Here is an 8,774-nt window from a genome sequence, read left to right on the forward strand (position 1 = left end):
CCATCATGAGTGAAACTGAGTCCCGTGGAAGAGGGGCCAGATGTTGCTGAGGAGGGACATGGTTGCCCTATAATGGTGCCTAATGATATGGTGGGGGTTTTGAATTGTATTGTGACGGTGTCAGATAATACGACGAAGGAGCAGGGCTGCATCGAGGCGACGTTAGATCCTCTCGTTGTAGAGATGACTCATATTATTGAAGTGGTGGAGAGTCAAATAGTTCCCTCCTCACTTCCCTGGCCCATTGGGCAGAGACGAGTCTCTCTAAAATCTCGAAGAGTCGATTGACATCCTCTCGAAGCGACCCGTCTTGGGCTACCTTGTTCAGTAAGGGATCTCATCTCCTCATGTCTTTATACTCATTTTTCACAAGGAATGGTTGGACCATAGTTCGTATTTGGCGTTTTTAAGTCTATTGTGTAAGGAATGATTTCGAGGAACGCGACTCTGATACTGACTGTAAAGGCTTGGAACTTAAAAGAAAATAAAATCATAAATTGAATGTGGAAGCGGAATAATAGAGTTAGAGTTTACATTCCTTATACAATAGTTTAAATAGCCAATAGGTTATGGAAATATCCATTCTAAAAGAATAAATAAAAATTAAAAAAGAAACAAAAAGTAAATAACTGAGCATTTTAGGACGACCTTCACTAGCTTTTGAAGGAGTCCGGGTGGTGAACTATTCACAACCCCCTTGTTGATCGGGATATGGATCTTGATTCTCTTGATATGAAATAGTTAATGAAGCGGTGAGCTACACTAGCCTAGTAAAAATATCACACTACTCACCGATACAAAAATTGAAGGTTGGTAAAAATTATAAAAATAACCAATGGAGCTCTTAATTTAAATAAATTCATTTATCATAAGTAAAACTATTTATTGCATACTTACTATTACGAGATTTTTAAAACCGACCTATAGAGACAATATCTCAACAACATAATAATCTCATATTTAAGTAAGTAAGAATAATAACTTTTCCTTTTTATTTGCCTACTGGTATCCATGAGGGTCCATCGGGATGTTCCACTACGCGTGAACCAACATCCAATCTTATCAACTAACCGGCCGTCCCCATACCCCGTCTGGTATAACTGCCAAAACTACCATCCCTCAATAACTTGTTCGGTACGAGGGTGAAACGGACCGTACTTATACCCCGTCCGATATGAATGCCAAAAATACCAATTCTCGATACCCCGTCCGGTATGAGGGTGAAACGGGTCGTCCCCATACCCCGTCCGGTATGAGCACCAAAAATACCAATCATTGATACCCTGTCCGATATGAAGTGACGTTCACAGTAGGGTTCCCTATGTACCCGGTCTGTCCACCATCTCTTAGGATATCCAGTAAAGCTATAGTTCATTCATTCATTTAACCAATTAATTTTCTGTTTACATTTAATTTTCAGTTTCACAATTTAACCGTAAATTAATGCAAGATAAACAATACATGCATCAAGAAAAATACAATTGAATCATTTTACTAATTTCAGTATATTATCATACATTTAAAGCTGTAAAATCAAACAATCAGTTAAACAGGATAAACAATAATAAATAACTGGTTCAGCCTCTATTAGTAACCTGTAATTAATTCTCAAAGTTTTCTAAATTATACAAAATACTGTATTATTGATAATTAAACTTCAATTTCATAACAGGAAATAAAGTGAAGGATTCTTACTCGAATTGGTATCCGAAACACTGAACTTTCAGCTATGCCTACTGGTGGTCCCCGAGTTTTCTAAATTTTCCTGCGGAGGTTAAAACACATTTCATATACCTAATTTTTACCAATTTTTTCTAAAATTATTTTCAATTTCATCATCAACCTATTTTTTTTTCATAATTTAACATTAAATAAAAATTTATTAATTTCAAAATTATTTTTTTATATATTTTTTAAATTTTAAAATTAATTCCGGACGAAATTCTGAGTCTGGGTATTTCACCTTGACAGTTCTATTGCAGTCGGGGATCTGAAGCGGAACCGTCACGATTCTTCTAATTCACTGAACCCAACGAACTTTCGTGATATCTTCTTCTTTCTTACATGATGGCTTTTGATTGTCACTTTTCCTTTCTTCGCTGCAGCCATAAGGTCACTACAGACTGACCAGCATGACCATGAGGTTGAGCCTCACCAATCCGACTGGTCGTGAGGCTGTAAGGCCAAATGACCATAAGGCTGTGCGAGCAAAATCTAGAAAGAAAATTTTTGAATCCATACAATGAATCAATCTCAATTATCTAATATGAGATGACTCTGATACCACTTGTAGGAAATTTAAAATTTGAATCTAAATAAATTCAAAATACTCATATATAATCATCGGAATTTATTTTAAATAAGAAGCATACTTGAATCAATGATGGAAGAGAATAGCGTGACCTGCAGTTAATCTTTTAAATTAGCACGTAGTCAATTGGAGTTCTCTTACTCTCTCTATTTATGATGATGGGATGTCAAAATAGAAAAAAAATTTGTGTGTAATTTAAAAACCATAACCTATATTTATGACCTTAGTTTTCATTATTCCTAAATTGATCCATCACAAAATTAAAAGTAATACTTTAATCTCTACACATAAAAATTTACTTTAATTTGATGCATTAAAACTCAAAATATACATAATCTTATCAGATCACTTTAAATCGATTCACTTAATTTGATAATTTTTTATGCACAATAATTTTTATTTACACCTGCATGATTAATAAAACCCAACAATTATCTCTTTTTACTTGAATTTTTGCAGAAAGGTCAAGTAATGGTTAGAGTTACCCTAATGGCACATATTTCATGTGTCTCACACGCAAACTATAAAATTGAGATTGATTTAGCTTTTGCTATCAATCTTACTTGCAAACTATAAAATCAACTTAAGTTTGCTTTCACGTGCATATTGTAATACAAAGTTGAGATTAACTTGAGTCTATTGTGTGACATCCCAGTACCTGATGGGGCAATGTTGTCTGATAATAGAACAAATATGAGTGTATAAAAAGATCATACAGTGGAAGAAAAGTCATCCCTTATAAAAATTTAATGTTCGAATACATTTGAAGCCAAGAAGTTGGCTGACAATATATATATATATAACACTTGTTCTAGCAATTTCTTTAATTACAAGATAATTATTCATAAGAGTACACTCATTCACATGCACTCAAATGTCCACTACAGATCCGCGAATGGATCCAAACAAGCTTCAAAAGGCAGCTCAGGGAGTGATTCTTCACTTTTCTCACCATTTAGGGAAAATGAATTGAGGTGACTTCCACAAAACTCAATAAGAAAAATAGTATTTAAACTATGCTACTAAAGTTTCAAAGGTTATCTATTTTTAAAACATGTCGTTACCTTTACAATCAATGACCTTACCATTGGGGGATCATCTCAGAATAAATTCATTTAAAATATCGTCAAAAATGTCTATTTTTAATTAATCAAGATATATTTTTAATACCAGTTTCAACCATAAGTAATAAAATGGAACAGTGAAAAATATAGCAGAAACCAGTAGAACCAACAATAACATGACATGACATAATAGAACAGTGAGAAACAAATTCAAATTTATAAACAATCTAAGCATGGATAATCAATTAACAGTCCTAACTGGATAATCAAACGGTTTGATTGAATTATCGATTTTACAAATCTTCGCAAGAAACTACTTTAACTTATATCAATAGAAGGCAAAAGGATCCCCAACTACTGCTATGAATGAAAAACAGTTCACTTCGATATATGGTAAAGTAGTTGAAAACTATTACCACGACCGTATTTAGCCATTGTGGCCCTTACAATTAGTTGTGATCCACTCTTTTCAGAGAGAACACTAGTACCATTCATAGGAAGCGATTCACCAATAGTCGATAGCAATCATATCCGATTACCCCTTAATGACAACGGTTAAACATATTTTAATCTTTTCACTTTTCTTATCGATTCAAAATCACAATCAAATTTACAATTTAGATCATTAATTTTGATCCATAGGGCCCATCCTTAAATCTTAATACTTACTCGTTTCTCGACCATTCTGAATTACTAAATTCCTACCATTGAGCTGGTATCAAACCGGGGTCCATTAAACAACCCATACCAGTTGAGGTCCATTGGCTACCCCTAGCCCAACAAAGCCCAACACCTAATGTTGACCTGGTGGGGGTCCAATAATCAAACTCGTTTCATTTGGACCCATCAACCCAACCCAGACCTGATGGAGATCCGTTAAACTAAACCGGACACAACAAGGGTCCACTAGTGGGGATCTGTACCTCAACTCAACACATCAAGGGCCCACATACCTGGATTGGGCCATCGGGTTACCTTTTCAGACTAAGGCCCAATTGGATAACCCTCTAGTCCATTGCCCAAAGATGAGGTCGAAGGCGCAGCCCACACACATGGCATACCATTCAAAACAATTTATTCCATTTCTCTGACTTAAATTAAGCATGCGCTTTTCTATCCACACAAAATTCGAAGACAAAACACTCAAAATCCATTAGACACTCGACAAAATATGATCGTTAAATAATGTTCATTGCATGCACGAAAACAAACTAAACAATCATGAAATTTAATTACCTTTTTAAATATTTTTAAAATTTAGAAAATACATTAGAAGAGTATGTAAAAATACCAAGACCCTTACCTAAACTTTCAAGCTTTCGGATTCAAAAACTGAGGTTGCTTGTGGTTTGAAACGGAATGAAGGTTTCTCGGCAACACATGGATTTTTAGAAGAATTTCTAGAAATTTAAGGAAAGGAAGAGCCTAAGGATGAGCTCTTGGAAGTCTTAGTGAAGAAAGGAAATCAAGAAGAAAAGGAGAAAGCTTACCGTGCGAAGGAGGAAAGCTTCTCAGATCTTCTTGTTTTCGTCTCTCTCTCAACTTTTTTTTTCTCTCTCTCTCTCTCTCGGTCAAGTGAAGAAGAAGAAGGAAAATGAAGAAATGGAGGAGGAGAGAGGAAAAATGGGCTTTAAAGAGCCAAGTGGGGTGCATTGATCTGTTGGATCACAAGCGATGGTTGATGGCCATTGATTGGCCCAGTGGTCGACCGACTATCGAATCATGGTGTACATGCAAACCATGTGGCGACCAGGTAGCGGGGCATGAGGTGGTGTGTGCGACAGGCGTGCGACATATGCGTGGCAGATGTGCGGCATGCATGCGGCAGGCATGTGGCAAACAGAGGTGACAACAATAGGACGCACACACTGTTCCTGCAAACGCATTGTAAGCGCAGGAGCACACAGGCTTGCGGGCTCGCAAGTGTTTCCTGCGGGCTGTCTTTCCCCATGGGTCCCTTTTTTTAATTTTTTTCATTTCGTTTAAAATTTCCAGCACTTTGGCAAAAATAAATTTAAATTACGCTTAAAAATATTTTAAATGTCAAATTAGAAATTAAAACACAATAAAATATTATATCCAATAATAAAATGTTTAGGGGTGACACATGTTGCGTATCTCATAGACAGATTGGAAGATCAACTTAAGTTTGTTGTACATTTCACACGTAAATTGTAAATGTAAAAGTGAGATTGACTTAATTTAATGAACATCTTGCACATATATTGCAAATGCAAAAGTGAGATTAACTTGAGTTTGTTGCGCGTCTCACATGCAAACTATAAATGTGAAGTGAGATTAACTTGAGTCTTAATGTATATCTCATATACAGACTATAAAATTGCATTAAGTCTTGTTGTCCATTTCATTTAGAACTCGCTGATATAGGAATTGAGCTTCATTGTTCATTTTTTCACATTACTCTCTGAAAGTGATTGTTTTTATTTTAAAAAAATTTTCATTGTTTTTCTCCTTTTTCCTTTTTCTTACTTTTTTTTTTAGCCTTTATTTTATGATTTCATTTCATAATTCATTTTAAATCATTGATAAAAATTATTATAAAATTCTTGAGATTTTTTATTGCAAAACTCATAAAAATGACTTTTTTTACCAAAAGTATCACATAGAGTTTTTAAGAAAAAAAATTGAGTGAATAAATACTCATTGTGTTTTCTTAGAGGACATTTTGAAGATATGAAAAAAATGAGAATTTTACTAAATCTCTTACTTCTCAAATTACTTTTTTTTTATCTCCCAATACTTAGAGTTCTTAGAAGATTTACGCAAGAGAAATTCATGTTATCTTAACTACTTTTTAGATCTCTACTGACTATCGATTATAAGCATTTATCGTTTTTATGATCTTTCACCTTCAATTTGCCCAATTTTTGCTTAGTTTCAACTCAATCTTCTCTATTTCTTTTTAAACTTATTTCTTGTTGATTTTTATTTCTTTTTTATCAATTTTTTTGAATATATTTTTTATTTTTTTTAATTTCCTTTTCTTTCTCTCCTTTCTTTTTATTTTTTTTACCACTTTTTCACCTTAATATCGTGTTTAATTTTTACTATGGTTAGCACTTGTTAATTAGAGTGTGCAGCGAGATTTTTACCCTAATTGAGGTCAAAAGCTCTAGCTTGACTTGGAAACTTTGAGTGTCCGTCTTCTTTACTTGCAAGTAAAGTAATGATATTTGTTTTGCTCGTGCAAATCTTGAATTTTTAGGCATATAAGTATGTTTAAACTCTTGATGGTTCATAAATCTTAAATTTATAAAAATACATGGTAGAGACACTTTCTAGGGGATAAATTTAAATAAATTAGTGATAATTAACGATTAGATAGTATACATATGCATAAGAAGGTAGTCAAGGTGGGGCCATGATGGGTAATATTGTCGGTTTAGGTAAAAATAATGAACTATATTGCCCCAAGTTTTATAACATCTTTTGTTCTATTCATAATATAATTAAATTCCCTATTTAATATGATATTTTTTTTCTCTCGAAAGTCTTATTCTTTATAATATGTTATTTTCTTTTGATAACCTTGACTATATTTGCTCTCTACAAAATGGTAACAATTAAAGATTGGGTAGTTTTTGGATTAGGGTATGCATGTATATAATAAGCCAGTGAAAATGGGGTCATGATTGATTATATTATCGATTTGAATGAAAAAAACATACTAGGGTGCCTTAGATTTCAAAATTTGCCCCTGATTTAGAACATCTTTTAACCTATCTAGAATATAGTCAAGTTTTCTCATATAATCGATATTTCTTTTTTTCTTCAAAGTTTTAGTCTTTGTAATATGTCATTTTTTTAATAACTTTTACTAAATATTCGCTATCTATGAAATCTATGAGTTTGCTTTGTAATTTTTCTTTTATCTTTGCTTCTTTGTAGTCTTTCTCCCTTTTTTTTTACTCATTCTCTTTAATTTACTTTCATGAATTAATGGAATCAAAACATGATTTGATTTTACAACTTCACCAAGATCAATCTCAATTTTATTCTTCTTATATAAGTCTATTACAAGTTTTCGGAGGATGAACATTTTTTTATAGGATGACCAACAATATAGTGGTATTTGCGGTACTTCGACTTATTCAATCTTCCTATTTCTTCTGGTCATTTGCATTTCGAGAGTTGAATAAGTTTGAATTCAATATTTGATCTAGTATATATGGCACGTCTACATCTTGGAAAGGGTACTCATTTAATTACCTTCTTCTATAATTATATCCAAACTTTTGAATTCCTTTTCTCCTATCTTTTTATTTTTTGTCGAGATATTTACAAGAGTAGTGTTGATTGTCATCACTTATTCACTAATATCACTTTTTCCTATCTTGTTAATCTCTTCTTATTGGTTGATAACAAAAAAATATTTTATTTCTCAAGTTGCATGCATTGATTTCGTGTCATGTGCATGAGTGGCAAGTTGTTCAAACATATAAGGCTGGGCATCTTTAAGAATGCAAAATAACTCCTATTACATGCCTTTAATGCACATATCAACTATTGAAATTTTAGATAGAAAATCTTTTCAATTGAGATAAAAGGCTCTCCATCAATTTATATAGTCAAAGACTGATTTGTCTTTCCTTTATTTTATGTTAATAAGCTTAATCATAGTTATTGTTCAATAAGCGTTGAAGAATTGATAAAGGAACTCTTTCTCTAGTTGTTCCCATTTATCAGTCTCTAACTTAGTGTACAAATCATACACATTTTCTCTAAAATACCTTATAAATTTTCAATGAGAAGATCCCCATAAGAACCTACATCATTGCAAGTTTTGATAAAGTAGGCAACATGTTCTCTAAGGTTGAACTCTTCCATTCAACTGTGAAATTTTGGTAGTTGGTAACCTACTGACATCATCATGTTTTTGATCCTCTTCCTATAAGGCTTTGAATATAATAGTAGATTTTGGGAGAAACCATCATATTGAGTATTTATATCAATCCCTATCATATGTGGTATTGTTGCATTGATAATGAAGCCATAAATATCATAGGGGAAGAAACTTCTTGTGCACTTTTTTCTTTCAAGCTTTTGATGTATGGTCTGAATTTTGAGAGGGTTCACCATTATTGTGCATCCCCAACTTGGTCTTGAGAGCAATAATCTCTTCATCTTTATCCTTCAAAGATTGAGAAAATTTGATATTGTTCTCTCCATTTTGGCAATCCTTTCTTTTATAAGAGAAACACTTGTCATCATAAGTGGCATTGTTTTATAGGAAGAAGAAGTTGTGTTCGCATAATTTTATAGATTATTCTTATTATCTTTACTAAAATAAATCTAAAAAATAGTTTAAAGGCAAATACTATTGGCTTGTTAGATATTATTATATTATTTTAACTCTTGAAATTTGTGATGACGTGTTT

At 32.9% G+C, this 8,774-nt stretch overlaps 1 long non-coding RNA gene across 1 annotated transcript; it reads right to left on the reverse strand.

The window, feature by feature from the left end:
* Nucleotides 1-3,024: 3,024 nt before the first annotated feature.
* On the reverse strand, nt 3,025-5,389 carry LOC148268853 (uncharacterized). Its single transcript, XR_015817132.1, has 2 exons — nt 4,866-5,389; nt 3,025-4,775 (listed from the first exon to the last, which is right to left on the reverse strand). It is a non-coding gene; the product is annotated as an uncharacterized LOC148268853 (long non-coding RNA).
* Nucleotides 5,390-8,774: the final 3,385 nt, after the last annotated feature.

The sequence above is a fragment of the Carica papaya genome, chromosome 2, assembly GCF_054855325.1.
Source record: "Carica papaya isolate Zhongbai chromosome 2, ASM5485532v1, whole genome shotgun sequence".
NCBI classification, from domain to species: Eukaryota; Viridiplantae; Streptophyta; class Magnoliopsida; order Brassicales; family Caricaceae; genus Carica; species Carica papaya.